The sequence below is a fragment of the Hevea brasiliensis genome, chromosome 2, assembly GCF_030052815.1.
Source record: "Hevea brasiliensis isolate MT/VB/25A 57/8 chromosome 2, ASM3005281v1, whole genome shotgun sequence".
In the NCBI taxonomy this organism is placed as follows: domain Eukaryota; kingdom Viridiplantae; phylum Streptophyta; class Magnoliopsida; order Malpighiales; family Euphorbiaceae; genus Hevea; species Hevea brasiliensis.
The window spans coordinates 45019839-45036202 of NC_079494.1; positions in this window are offsets into that span (position 1 = coordinate 45019839).

Below are 16364 nucleotides of genomic sequence, written 5' to 3' on the forward strand. Positions count from 1 at the left end.
TTTAAACTCAAATTTCGAACCGTAAAATGGGACGCTGCGGTCCTTAGGACCATTACGAACACAGTAGAAAAGAGAAAATCACGAAAAAGAACTGTTAAGCCAGTCAAATAATTAGGTCAAGGAGCCGGAAGAAATATTGAATTATTTACAAACTGGGTTGAATCGGTGAGGGACAATTTGGTCAATTGACCCCGAGAGCTGACTCCTGACCTAACTGTCAAATAAAATGGGAGAAAAGAAAATTTTGGGATCAAAAATTAAATTAAAGAACTAATAGAAAAATAAATGAAAAAAAAAAGAAAAAGTGAAGGGAGATGACATCATGCATGACATCATGCATGATGCCATAAATATTATAATTAATAAATTTAATTAATTTGATTTTTTGGTCTTCCATAAGACAAAAGACATAAAAAAAAAAGGAAATAAAAAAGAAATAAAAATCCTTCTTCTTCTTGTCGCCATGACATGTCCCTCTCCCAAACTCTCTCACACAACTCCATTGAAGCACTAAACTAAGCTTCATAAACCTTAAATTCCACCATAAAACCTTGCTCTCCATCATTAAATCTTGTAGTTAGACCTTGATAAGGAGCTTGACAATAAAAACAAAAAGAAAGGAAGAAGTTTTGAAGGGGAAAAAAATTTCTGCATAAAAGGTTAGTTGAGTTCTCTTTTTGTATCTTTACATATATACTTAGGCAACTTGATGGAGTGATGATTTGTTGAAAAATGAAACAAAATGATATGTTTAAGAACTATATGAAATTTGATCAGCTATGAATGGTTAGGGTTTGGTGTGCTTTAACCTAATTGAATATGAATTCTAAGGTTAGTGAAGTTATATGTATGTTTAAAGTATTGAAATTGCATGAATTGAAATAATTAGTGTAGTTAGGGTTTTGACACCTAGGGTTTAGAGGCAAAAATTTGGAGAAATGGTGAAATGATGTATTTGATCTAGTTTGAAGTGAGAAATGGTCATTTGTGGCCAAATGAAGTGTGTTGGAAGTGTTGGAGTTGAGGTTAAATTCGGATTCAATGTGGTCATGCTGCTGGCAGCAGGACCAAGGTCCTTTTGAGGGACCAAAACTGAAAATTTACAAGTCCAATTGGTATGAGACCAATTGGGAATGAAAATAGACACTAAATGACACAATTTTCATTTAGGAACCATGCCTAAAAAGTGACCAAAACCCAGTGAACAAATTGACCAAATCTAGAAATTCTCAGTCTGCCCTGTACAAAATGACCAAATGAACAGTATTTGTTCATTAGGCCATAACTTGAGGTAGGCAGGTCTAAATGACCTGAAATTTTACCACTGGACAGATGAGATATAGACCTAAAACTTTCATGAAGAACACAAACCCAAATTATGCCATTAACCAAGTAATTTGGCCACCCAAATTTGGTGACCTAAAACTACCAGAACCAAAATTTGCCCAGAAAATCTGGGTTAAGTCCAATTCGGCGGCCATGGTTCAAATGGCTATAACTTGAGCTACAAAACTCCAATTGGAGTGATTCAAAAAGGATAATAAACTTAAGACAATAGGAAACATTTTCTATGAAGAAAGTTTTGCCAAATTATAACAGAAAAACAACCAATGGAATAGTGCAACTTAAGACACAAAAACTGAAAATTTGTAAATTTGCCTAAAAGACTTAGAATTTGAGTAAACAACCAAAACCAACAAATTTAGTGACCAAAATGTGGTATGTGGGTGAAGTTGGAATTCCCATACCTATTAAGCCTTAGAAAGTCAACAAATTGACTTGAATAGTAATCCCGAAGCACAAAATTTAAAGAACATTGAGTTTAGCATATTAGAGCTAGGTAAAAGTGAAATTATATTTATGGTACTGAAATACTGTGAAACTGTGTGTTTCAGTTAAAAAGAGCACTAGGAAAGAACCTGAGGAATCGAGTCAAGGCCAAAAGGCAACTCGCTTAAGGTTTGTGCACAATGTATAACTTTTGTAAATTATCTTCTGCATATTGTTTTAAATAATGTGAAATATTGAATTGTGACATTGTTATGATGCTTTTGATTTAAATTGTTGAAAGTTATTTGTGTATATTTTAAATGACAATGTTTAGTAAATTGTTAAGATAAGTTTTGAAACCACAGTGTCATGACCATATATATTGAACACCTCGCTAGCATGACTAGTGGGGGTAATCAGTTTGGAATTTTGATTCCTTCTTTGGCTGAAGTGTTGAGCTGTGTGACAGTAGAAGAAGAAATTGAATGGATATCCATATATTTGAGCTAGCTAGCCTTGTGATCTCTAGCTATTGAGATTATATTTGTTTAGAATGGCATGATATAACTGTGGGTTTTATGAAATGTTTTTTGGCACTTCGAAATGAACTTGTTTGAATTAAAATCTCATGATTCATATTTGGTATTAAATTCTCATGTTCAGTTCAATTTTTGAATAAATGTGATTTAAATTCTGCATAAAGATTATTTTAGTATGTTGTGCACCACTGAGTCCTAGTACTCAGCGATAGCTGTTATTGCTGTCGCAGATATAGAGACTAGAGGAGCAACAGATTGAGCTGCTGAGGACAGAGGAGCTTTCTGCTTTGAAGCTATCGGGTATAATTTATACGCTGAATGTAAATATTTATTTTGATGTTTGTGATGCACATAAATGTATGGACATGTAAAATGGGTCTTGAGCAGCTTATACAAAGTTTGTATAAAGTTTGTAATAAAATTTAGTTTGAATTTCTTTTAATGTAAATTTTTGCAATGATGTATATAAATTACTTTGCCATTAATGAAATATGAATGGTAATATTTTATTTTAAATTCAATGAAATTTATTAATGGTATTTGATGATTATTGGATATTGAAAATGGTGGATTTGAATTTTGGAAGTTGATAATGTGATGAAATTGATTGAGATTGATTGTGAAATTGAAGTAGTTGTTGAGAAAAATTATTGGAAGTGCCTTTTTTTCAGGTATTTGAAAAACTGTTTTCTCAAAATACAAACGGCACTCTACCGAAATTTTTATAAAATTTGCGGAAAAATAAAATGGGCCAAAAATTTTAACTAGTTTTCAACTTTAATTAAATGATTTTAATATCTATTAGAAAATGCTCACCACAATTAAAAGTAAGAAAATTATTTTAAAATCCCTTGTAGGGTACTTAATGAGTTATCGGTAGGTAAAGTGCGGTAGTTCATTAGGTATTCTGCGGAATCATGTTATGCCTTACAGAGGGGTAAGGTGTGACATGTTTTAGTGGTATCAGAGCAAATTTTTGAAGTATATTTTAACTTGAGAATTTGTGTCTTTCCTTGTTAAGTGCAACTGCTCAATGTCCATATTTGTTACATACAATGCATTACATCATAAATGTGACACCCATTACTCGTGTATAGTATACTCGAGTAAGCAATGTCACACGGTGTACTGGCTCACTCTAATATACCTTAATTAATTTTTATCATGCTTTTGAATATAACTTGTGAAATATAATATATTTGAGCCATTTATCGAAATTATAATTTATTTGAGGTTCTGAAAATTTTATAGAAAATCCGGAAGAGTACCGGCTAAAAATGGAAAAAAGCAGTTCTTCGGAACCTGTGAAAAACACTTCCAATAGCCATGTTCAATCATTCTCATACTCCAATATCAAAATCTCAACCTTTTTCAATTTCATTTCTCAATCATTCATCTCAAGTGGTAATCATGTATAATCACAGATAAACATTCACTTTTCCATTCACAAACACAATTTTCATTATTTACATGAAAATCAAAATACATTACATGAGTTTCATTTACACAAGGGAAAATAAGAATCAATTACAAAATACCAAAATGAAGCCTGGTGTCCTACCAATGCACTGTAGATGGTGAGGTGACATGGACACTATGCAGAGCTGCAGGATGGACTCACCCAGTCTGCGGTCTACTGGGCTCACGATCAGTATCTCTAGAACCTACGCGTGGCAAAAGCAACGCGCTAAGCAATGATGCTTAGTGGTGCAATAATAAAATAAAAGAAAATAGCAGAAAATAAATATGTATTTAATGTATATGTCTTATTTGTTTTGTATTTATTATATTCATTTATTTCTTTAACTTTGTCCATTTTCATTCATTTGGTTGCCCAAGTAACCTATACTGGACGACTGGACTGGATAAACAGGTAAACTGGCACTGGGTATCTAGTACCTCGGGCCGTCACACCATCGGTCACATATGCATCTCCCGGTGTGCAACAGAACAGCTAACAAGCTGCAAATAATATTAGGCACGAGGCCAAGTCTCAACACAATATCAAAATGGCTAAAAGCCATAAAATCACAGAATGGCATAATGCCATGTGCAATACTGCTAACCGAACCCTATTGGCATGCCAAACTATCCAAACCAATCTTGTTAGGTATACTAGGGCATTTGATACTTTTGAATTCTTCAAATTTTGAATTTCAAGTTTTGGTGCACTATTCACCTCATTGGTCAACAAAAATGTTGACTTTTTGATGGAAAATAGGTACATTGGTTTTGACACTCCCAACATACCACATTTTGCATTCAAAACTTGTTGGCATTAAGCATTAATACCATTTCTAAGTTTAAACCAAGGGAAGCAGAATTTTTAGTTTTTGTAACTCAACTTTACTGTTCCATTGGTGACTGTTACAGTGAAAATTTGAGGAAATGGTAAACATGAAAGTTGTTCCTTATTTTGTCTAGTTGAATTTCTTTTTTTGAATCACTCCATTTGGAGTTTTGTAGCTCCAGATATGGTCCAAAAACCACAGCTGGCCGGATTGCAAAACTGCAGAATTTACCAAATCTACAGTACAATGAACAGTGACTGCCACTGCCTTGTTGGATAGGTTCTGGTCATAATTTGGGGTAGGTTTCTTAATCAAAGTTGTTTGTCTATGTCTTAACTTGTTGCTGTAAAACTTTCAGGTCAATTGACCATATCTACAGTGAGTTATGGTCAAATGAACAGTTCATTTGGTCATTCTGCAGAACCTGTTTGCAGGGTATCCGGATTAGGGCCAATTTTTGCTCCACTTGCTTTGGTCTTTTGGACATGGTTTCTTCAGCAAAATTGTGCCATTATAAGTCTAGTTTCATTTCCAATTGGACAAACACCAATTGGACCTACACAGCCAAAGATATGGCAGTCCAAACAGGCTGGACTCACAGCCTCATTGCTGCTGTCACTAGGCAGCCTACCAATTGGGTTTGTAACACTTTAGTTCACTTCAAATTATGATTAACTTGCCTCAAATGGTCACTAATTGACCATTAGAATGTCCATTAATTATTTCATAAGCCAAGTCCAATTTTTCACTCCCAAAACCCTAATTTTCCATTTCAATTCACCCATACACCTAGTTAAACACTTTCATTCATCATATATGTGTATATACACCTTAAACATAATCTCTAATTCATTCTAAGTCCATTAAAACAATCAGAATCATTCCTTCCTTAGGGCTGCCGAAACTTATGGTACACATACACATGAGTTTTAGTTCATTTAACTTACAATTTCATACTAAATTCAAGTCCTTAACATGGAAATAAAGGAATATTAACATAAGTAAGCACTAACCTCTTGGCTCAACTTATTGAACTTGTGAAAACTCTAAAATTTCTCCTCTTTGTGGCTGCCTAGAGCTTCCTTAGGTTGTGTGGATTAATTTTAGTGAAGATGACTTAGGGTTTTGGGGAGAGGTTTAAGAGATTTTTAAGCTTGATTTAAGAAGAAAAATGGAGGGTTCTTGGTTATGGTGGTGCGGCTGAATGAGGAAGAAGATGGCTGAAGATTTTTTTTTAATTCTTTGGTCTTTATTTATCTCTTTTATTAGTTAGTTAATTGGTTGTTTAAATTTGATTGGTGGTAGCCTTTAAATGACATCATCATATGTCATAAATGAGCTTTTTTTTTCTTTTCTTTTCTTTTCATCACTACTCATTTTCAATTTAATTTTTAGTAATGTTTATTCATATTTTATGTTATAATAATTATTTACTTAACTGGACAAGTCGGCCAAAAATCACCTCTGAAGGCGAAATGACCAAAATGCCCTCCGTTTGGCTTAACCGGTCAAAATTGTCTGTACCGATTCAAAAAATTTTCTAAATATTTTCTTGGCATTCTAATGCCATAGGAACCTCAATGACCCTTCTCTGGAGTCCCAATAATTATTTTATGAATTTTTATCCAGGTCTAGGGCTCCTAGTTGCGAGAACTGCAACTTCCCTCTGGGTTACCCATCGCTTGGGCACCGGCTCATTTGACTTGGTTGTATTTTATTTCTAAATTTTTTCCTAAATTTTTCTTATTAATATTTGAGTTAATTATGGTTCCTGACTTTAGTTTAAATATTTTTCTGGACGTTCTAACTATCCGGACCGACACTGATCACCGGAACAGTAGAATGTACAGAGTTGCTACCGGGAGGGTGTTACAACTCTTCCCCTCTAATTTAAATTTCGTCCTCGAAATTTACCTGATGCAAACAGTTAAGGGAATTGTTGCCTCATTGTCTCTTCACTTTACCAAGTTGCCTCTTCGGTGTTGTAGTGCCTCCAAAGCACTTTCACCAGTGGAATCTGCTTGTTCCTCAATTCTTTTACTTCCCGAGCCAAGATCCGTAGAGGTTCTTCTTCATATGTCAAATCCAGCTGTATTTCAATTTCTTCCCTAGAGATGACATGTGAAGGATCTGAGCGGTATCTTCTAAGCATGGACACGTGGAACACATTGTGGATCTTGTCCAGCTCTGGTGGTAAAGCTAGCCTATAGGCCACTGGACCCACACGTTCAATGATTTCATATGGGCCAATGAACCTAGGGCTTAACTTACCTTTTCTTCCAAACCTCAGTACCTTCTTCCACGGTGACACCTTGAGGAACACTTTGTCGCCAATCACATATTCTATTTCTTTTCTCTTCAGGTCGGCATAAGATTTCTGTCTATCAGAGGCAACCTTCAGATTAGCTTTGATTAGTTTTACTTTCTCCTCAGTCTGTTTCACCAGGTTTAGCCCCACTAGTTTGTCTTTGCCCAATTCAGTCCAGCACACTGGAGTTCTACATTTCCTCCCATACAATGCTTCATACAGGGCCATTTGGATGCTAGCTTGATAGCTATTGTTGTATGCAAATTTTGCCAGTGGGAGGTATCTATCCCAACTTCCCTCAAACTCAATGACACAACTCCTCAGCATATCCTCAAGGACCTGACATATATTTCATGTTATTGTTATCATTTTAGTTCAATAGTTGTATTAATTCAATTAGTTCAATTGTTTACCTGGATTACTCTTTCTGATTGCCCATCCGTCTGAGGATGGAAAGCTGTGCTGAAGTGGAGTTGTGTACCCAAGGACTCATGCAACTTCTTCCAAAATCTCGATGTAAACCTTGGGTCTCGATCAGATATGATGGAAAGTGGAATTCCATGCAGTCTAACTATCTCACTGATATACATTACGCTAACTTCTCCGGTGAGTAGTCGGTCCTAATCGGCAGAAGTGTGTCGACTTCACAATCTATCCACTATCACCCATACTGCATCATATTTCTTCTGGGTGAGAGGTAGACCACTTACAAAATCCATGGTGACCCGATCCCATTTCCATTTAGGTATGCGTATAGGCTGTAGCAAACCTGATGGAACTTGATGTTCTGCCTTGACTTGCTGACATGTCAAGCATTTAGTCACATAGTCAGCTATGTCCTTCTTCATACTAGGCCACCAATACTGAAGCTTCAGATCATGATACATCTTTGTACTTCCTGGGTGCATAGCATATACACTGGTGTGTGCCTCTTTTAGAATACTGGCCTTTAATTCCCCATCATTTGGTACACACAGTCTTCCTTTGTAATACAAACACCCATCTGCTTTCACCCCATAGTCAGTTGCTTTTCCCTCTGGGATTTTGCTCATTATAGCCATTAGCTTCTCATCTACTTTCTGCCCATCTAAAATCTGCTGTAATAGGTTTGGCCTCACTTGCAACTCAGCCAAAATAGCTCCATCTCGAACCAAAGATAGACGGGCATTCAATGATCTCAAAGCTGTGATGGACTTTCTGCTCAAAGCATCAGCAACTACATTTGCCTTCCCAGGATGGTAGTCAATTATACAATCATAGTCCTTCAGGAACTCAATCCATCGCCTCTGTCTAAGGTTGAGCTCCTTCTGAGTTGGCAAGTATTTTAGACTCTTGTCGTCTCTGTAAATGTAGCACTTTTCACCATACAAGTAATGCCTCCATATCTTCAGTGCGAAGATAATTGCTGCAAGCTCTAGATCATTGGTAGGGTAATTCTGTTCATGTGGCCTTAGCTGCCTGGAAGCATAGGTAATCACCTTTCCCTCTTGCATCAATACACACCCTAACCCATTATGAGAGGCATCACTATAGACCACAAAGTCCTTTCTCGACATCGGTGTGTTAACACTGGTGCCTCTGTCAACATAGCCTTCAACTTCTCAAAACTGATCTGACACTTGTTATTCCAGTCAAATCTGACATTCTTGTGTAACAACTTGGTCATTGGAGCAGCTATTAAGGAAAATCTCTTCACAAATCTCCTGTAATACCCAGCTAGCCCCAAGAAGCTTCTGACCTCAGTTGTATTTCTGGGATGCTTCCATTCCATCACTGCTTCTATTTTCTTGGGATCCACCCTAATCCCATCAGCTGACACTATGTGTCCAAGGAATGCAATCTCATTTAACCAAAAGTCACACTTGGACAACTTAGCATACAACTTCTTTTCTCTCAGGGTTTGCAGAACAATCCTCAAATGCTCATCATGTTCTTCCCTGGTCTTGGAATACACCAAAATATCATCAATAAAGACTACTACGAACCGATCTAAGTGTGGATGGAAGATATGGTTCATAAGGTCCATGAATGCCGCTGGTGCATTTGTTAGGCCAAAGGGCATCACTAGAAACTCATAATGCCCATATCGGGTCCTGAATGCAGTCTTTGGCACATCTGCATCCTTCACCCTCAACTGATGATACTCGATCCGAGATCAATCTTAGATAATACTCCTGCTCCCTTCAATCGATCAAACAGATCATCGATTCTAGGCAACGGATATTTGTTCTTCATACCACTTTATTCAATCGCCAGAATCGATGCATAGCCTCAAAGTCCCATCCTTCTTTTTCACAAACAAAGACCTTGGAGCTCCCCATGGTGACACCTTTGGGCGTATGAACCCCTTATCAAGCAACTCTTGCAACCGAGTTTTCAACTCCTCAATTCATGGGTGCCATCCTATAAGGAGCAATGGAAATGGGTGTCAGACTGACAGTGTCTCAATAGCAAATTCAACTTCCCTTTCTCGTGGCAAACTGTGCAACTCTTCAGGAAATACTTCTGGGAAGTCTCTTACTATGGGTATGTCACTCAGGTTTGGCTTAGCCTGCCTAGTATCCACCACATGTGCTAGGTAGGCTTCACAGCCTTTTCTCATCATTCTTCTTGCAACTGTGGCTGAGATGACATTGGACAAGAAATCTGTCCTTTCCCCCACAACTGTGATCTCATTACCTTCAGAAGTTTTCAGAGAAATTCTCTTCAATTTGCAATCAACTATTGCCTGATGACGTGACAACCAGTCCATTCCCAAAATCACGTCAAACTCATGGAAAGGCAACTCAATCAGGTTTGCCAAGAATTCATACCCCTGAATCCTTAACGGGTAACCCTTGTACACTTTGTTCACTACCACACTGTGGCCCAATGGATTAGTGACCAGAATGTCTTGGTCACTCTCCCCTACTAGTATCCCCCTTTCTACGGGTAAGTTGATGCAGATGTATGAATGAGTGGATCCTGGATCCACCAATACATGCACAGATGTATTGTAGAGAGAGAACGTACCCCTGATGACGTCCGGGGCATCTTGCTCCTCCTGGGCTCTAATGGCATAGGCTCTGGTAGGTGGTCTGTTATCCGCCTCTCTGCCGCTCGATGCGAGCCTCTGTGATGGTCCTACTGCCTCAGATTTGCCAGATTTCCTACCCCTTTGTGGTGCAGGAGCAGGTCTATCTGCTTGTGTTGGAGCAGCTGTAGTAGTTCTGCATGGACAGTTCTTCAACTAATGCTCTGTTGACCCACACCTTAAGCAGGCACCAGTCACTCTCCAACACTCCCCCTTATGCCATTTCAAACAGTGTGGACATGCAGAAGATGCTGGGGCTGGTCCCCTGAACCCCATCCCTGGAGAGCTGCTCATTGATGGTGTGGACTGACCTCTCCTAGGGGTAAATCGTGGCACAGGCCCCGAGACCGACCACGACCTTGTGGTTGACTGAACTGCGTGCGGTGTGGACCCTTGAACCTCTTCCCAGATGCAGGAGCTGAACTAGACTGACCTGGGCCCCTCTTCTGCTGTCTTTCCCTTCTAGTATGCTCACTGATTCTTACTTTCTCCACTTTTAATGCAGCTTCCACTAACTTGGTAAATTTTGTGATTCCCAGGGCAGTGAGCTGGATCTTTATGTTGTCATTTAGTCCCTCTTCAAATCTCTTACACCTTTCAGCTTCATTAGGGACTATCTCCCTTCCGTACCGGCTTAATCTAACGAATTCCTTCTCATACTCGGCCACTGACAGCTGTCTCTGCCTTAGGTTAATGAATTCCCTTCTTCTCTCTTCTAGGTATACAGTACCCACATATTTCTTCTTAAATTCGGAGAGAAAGAAGTCCCAAGTTTCTATTTCTGACTGTACTTCACTGGATACAGTATCCCACCATTCATATGCATCATCTTGCAACAGAGATATGGTAGCTTCTAAGTTTTGCTCTGGAGTGCAGTGGAGTTGTTTTAAAACTCTGCCTATTCTGTTCAACCAATTTTCCGCAATGTAATCATCTTCTCTCTTGCCAAAGAAGTCCACCGCTCCAAACTTTCTCAATTTTTCAGTGTGATTTTGGTTGTGGAGGTGGTGGTGGTGGTGGTCTGCATTACCCGACCATTTGTCTCAAGAATTCGCCATTTGTCAAACATGGCTGTGGAGGCCGAGGTGCTCGCTTGAGTCGGGCGGAGCAGGTTCTCCCATACCCCCAGTCTCAGCTGCAGCAGGTGGAGCATGACTCTCCACTTCCTCCTCAACTGCCCTCTGAGATGTAGGGTCCATATCCTATTGAAAATAAGAAAGACAAACAGATCTGCATTAGTGTCACCTCGACTCTTACAAATGCAATGCATGGTATGGACTCAATCTAGGCCCAGAAACGCCTAAACTGTGCTCTGATACCACTAAATGTGACACCCCTTACCCGTGTGCCGGTACACCATGTGACATTGCTTACTCGGGTATACTGTACACGGGTAAGGGGTGTCACAATAAATATCAACTAACGGAGGGAAATCTCCATGTGTTACTTGTTCAGGAGATACCCTAACTTCAGACTGAAATGGAAGAAGGGGATCGCTCAGTCGAGCAATCTGTTGAAGCTGAGGCACAAAGGGAAGCCCCAGCTTTACAGAATGTTAGTGGATCAGTAGCACCAGCCCCGCAAATGCCGCAGTTTCCTGCACAGTTTGCACAGCAGATGGCTATGATGTTTCAACAAATGGCTGGGGGTATGCCTATTCAAGCTCCACCCTAGACACTTATGGCACAACCACTACCTCTAGCCAGACAGTATGACAAGTTATTGAAGTATGGAGCTACTGAATTTAAGGGTACAGTGGACCCTTTAAAGGCAGAGCAATGGCTTGAAAGGATGGATAGAATATTTAAGAAGCTGCACTGCCAAGATGAACTGAAGTTTGAATATTCTGTGTCGCTACTGTAAGGGAATGCGTATGATTGGTGGAAGATCATCCCCACGCTTTAGTGAACCACGATCGACACAGGATGACTTCATCAGAGAATTCAGACAGAAATACATCCCAGATGCATATGTTGATCAGAAATTGCAAGAATTTTTAAGTTTGAAACAAACCGATCAGTGGCAGAGTATGAGAGGGAGTTCTCCCACTTAAGTCATTATGCTGGGAGTCTCCTTTCTACCAGCAAGGCAAGGTGCAAGAGATTTGAGACGGGTTTGAAGCTCAGTTTGAGAATGCAAGTAGTGGGATTTAGACACAACAATTTTTCAGAATTCATGTCTCAAGCACTTGAGTTGGAGAGAATTGAATTAGAAGCAAACCCAGTAAAAGAAAAATCAGAGAAAGCTGAGAAATCAGAAAAAGATAAGGGGTAAAAGTCAGTAGAGCCAAGTTCTGGTGGTACCTCTGGAAAGAAGAAGAAATTTAGTAGACCCAGCAGGCGTCGAGGTGGAAGATTTGGAAGAGGCAGATTTTCTGGATAGAGACCCCCTAGGTCTGGTTAGTAGTCGAGCAAGGATTCATATCCTGCCCACCCCTGTGAGACTTATGGCAAGATTCATGGGGGAGAATGCTATTGGGCCACTGGAGCCTGTTTTAACTATAGAGGCAAGGGCCATTTAGCGAAAGACTGCACTAGTGCTCCTAGATACAGTCTAGCTCCTACGACTGCAGAAGGATCTATTCAGAGTTCTGCTCTTAGAGGTTCACATTCAGTTGGCAGAGGAAGAGGCAGAGGTAGAGGCACTGCTTCTGGTAGTCAGGGCACTGTTGGTCAGTCAACATAAGGAAGTGCGTCAGCCAGAGTCTACACAATGAGACAAGGAGAAGAGGCTAAGACTTCTGATGTTGTAGCTGGTACATTCTCTATCTCTGATCAAGAAGTATTTGTGTTGTTTGATCCGGGTTCAACCCACTCATATGTTAGTGCTAGCATAGTCAGTTCACTTGTTGTTCCATGTGTCCAAATGGGTTTTGAAGTGCTAGTAACTAGTCCGTTAGGACAAGAGGTCCGGGTCAACAGAATTTATGGGGACTGTCCTTTGGTGATCCGAGAACATGTTTTTCTGTCGGATTTGATTGAAATGCCCTTCCGAGATTATGATATTATCTTGGGCATGGATTGGTTAGCTAGGCATCACGCCATGATTGACTGCAGACTGAAGATAGTCACTTTTGGTCTCCCTCTGTACAGTGATGTGGTAATACATGGGGAGAGGCATTTACTGCCATCAAACATCATTTCGACTGCACTAGCCAGAAGGATGATCAGAAAGAGGTGTGAAGCATACTTGGCACATGTGATAGACACCCAAGTGAGGAGTCCATCACTGAGGGACATCCCTACTGTATGTGACTTTCCAGATGTGTTTCCTGATGAATTGCCAGGATTACCTCCAGAAAGAGAGGTGCAGTTTGAGATTGATGTTATGCCTGGTGTGAACCCAATCTCCATAACGCCATATAGAATGGCACCTATAGAATTGAAGGAGTTAAAAGTGCAGTTGCAAGAGCTGCTTGACAAGGGCTTTATCCGCCCTAGTGTGTCACCTTGGGGAGTGCTAGTGTTGTTTGTTAAGAAGAAAGATGGCACTCTCCACTTATGTATTGACTATCGACAGTTGAATAAGGTGACAATAAAGAATAGATATCCATTGCCCCACATTGATGGCTTGTTTGATCAATTGAGGGGTGCAGCTGTGTTCTCCAAAATTGACCTGAGATCATGTTATTATCAGCTAAAGTACAAGAGTAGAGTATTCCTAAAACTGCCTTCAGAACTCGCTATGGCCATTATGAGTTCTTGGTCATGCCATTCGGGTTAACTAATTGTAACGGCTCGGCCCACTAGTGATATTGTCCGCTCTGGGCCGAAGCCCACACGGTTTTAAAATGCGTCAATATGGGTTAGGAACCTCCATCTTATGAACCCATCTTTCAGTATCCTCTTTTTAACAAGAGATACAATGTATATATAGGGGTGAACATAATTAGGGTCTATCAATACATATTTAAAGGTGTTATATTTAGAAAATGTACCTCTGATAACATCCACCAGGTTTGGCTCCTCTCGAGCCATAGCGTACACGCGGGGTGCTACTTCAACCTCGGGTTGTTCAATAGTCTCAGAAGCTCTCTGTGATGTACCAGCTATCTCTGGTCTCATCAGTCTTCTACCCCTCTGTACTATCGGGGCAGACTTTTGAGTCTGTGGTGGAGCTGTGGGAGCACTCCTCCATGGGCAATCTCTCAAAAAAAATGCTCTATGGACCCACATCTGAAACATCCACCGGTTAGTAATCTACACTTTCCTCTATGGTTCTTCCTATAATGTGTACAAACTGGCATCGGGATTGATCTCCGTGCTATAGGACCCACATAATTGTCAATTGATACACTCATCTGACCTCCTCTCCTCAGGGCAAATCGAAACCTCTGCCTCTGTTCTCTACTCTGAATCTAACCCTGAGATCCCCTGGGTCTCTTGCTCTCTGTAGCAGCTACGCTGGATTGGCCAGGTCCAGACCCTCTCTTGCACTGCCTGTCTCTCCTAAACTGCTCATCATTTCTAACTCTCTCTACTGGGGTCCTATATACTAGCTGGGAAGGTGGTGGCATAGCTCCAGTGACCTGACGGAGCAATTGAGTCATTTGCTCTAGGAAGGCCTATTGTGTCCTTACTAAAGTACCCAACGATGGTTCTGCTTTACTGCTACTGCACCCATGACTAGATGCAGGTGCAGGTGCAGGTGCGTAACTCTCTACCTCTTCCTCTATCGGTTTTGGAGACCCATGCTCTGACGGATCGGACGCAATCAATCCTATGAAACAGACAAAAAACATATCTGCATTAATGTTACCTCGACTCTATCTAAAGGCCCATGCATGTGATGCAACTATTTCTTTCTATCTATCTAGGTCTAGGATCACTTAAACCTTTGCTCTGATACCACTAAATGTGACGGCCCAGCCCACTAGTGATATTGTCCGCTCTGGGCCGAAGCCCACACGGTTTTAAAACGCGTCAATAGGGGTTAGGAACCTCCATCTTATGAACCCATCTTTCAGTATCCTCTTTTTAACAGGAGATACAATGTATATATAGGGGTGAACATAATTAGGGTCTATCAATACATATTTAAAGGTGTTATATTTAGAAAATGTACCTTTGATAACATCTACCAGGTTTGGCTCCTCTCGAGCCATAGCGTACACGCAGGGTGCTACTTCAACCTCGGGCTGTTACATTTGTGGTATCAGAGCCGCTCCGCGTGCAACCTTGAACGATGGTGGGGCAAACCTCAGCGAGGACGCTGAGTCCCATAAGGGGGGTGGATTGTAACACCCTAGGCAAATCCCACATCAGCAAAACACGGGAGAGATGCTGGGTTTATAAGTTGATGGTTCGTAACTCCTAGTGACGCGTTTTAAAATCGTGAGGGCTTCGGCCCAGAGCGGACAATATCACAGCGGCTCTGATACCACAAATGTAATGGCCCGGCCCACTAGTGATATTGTCCGCTCTGGGCCGAAGCCCTCACGGTTTTAAAACGCGTCACTAGGAGTTACGAACCATCAACTTATAAACCCAGCATCTCTCCCATGTTTTGCCGATGTGGGATTTGCCTAGGGTGTTACACTAATGCTTCGACTGCTTTTATGGATCTGATGAACACTATCTTCAGACCATACCTCGATCAGTTTGATGTGGTATTCATAAATGATATATTGGTCTATTCAAGGAATGCAGAAGAGCATGATAGACATCTATAGATTGTACTACAGACTTTGAGGGAGAAACAGCTATATGCCAAATTGTCGAATTGTGAATTTTGGCTGAAGGAAATATCTTTCTTGGGGCATGTAGTATCAGAAGAGGGCATCAAGGTAGATCCAAGTAAGATTGAAGCTGTCCTTAATTGGAGGCCACCCAGAAATATGAAGGAGATTCACAGTTTCTGGGTTTAGCTGGGTACTACCGTCGATTTGTGAAGGGATTCTCCATGTTGGCATCTCTGTTGACCAAGCTGCTTAGAAAAGATGTGAAATTTCAGTGGACGGATAAATGCCAACAGAGTTTTGATGAATTGAAGAAATGTTTGACTGAAGCTCCAGTCCTGACTTTACCTACTCTGGGTAAAGAATATATAGTTTATAGTGATGCTTCTCACAATGGATTAGGCTGTGTATTGATGCAAGATCGAAATGTCATTGCCTATGCATCACGCCAGCTAAAACCGCATGAGAGGAACTATCCAACACATGACTTGGAGCTTGCAGCTATTGTGTTTGCTCTTAAGATCTGGAGACACTATTTGTATGGGGAAAAGTGTTACATCTACACAGATCATAAGAGTTTGAAGTACTTAGGCACTCAAAAAGAGTTGAATTTGAGACAGAGGAAATGGTTAGAGTTGATAAAAGATTATGATTGTCTGATAGACTATCAGCCAGGGAAAGCTAATATTGTGGCTGACGCCTTAAG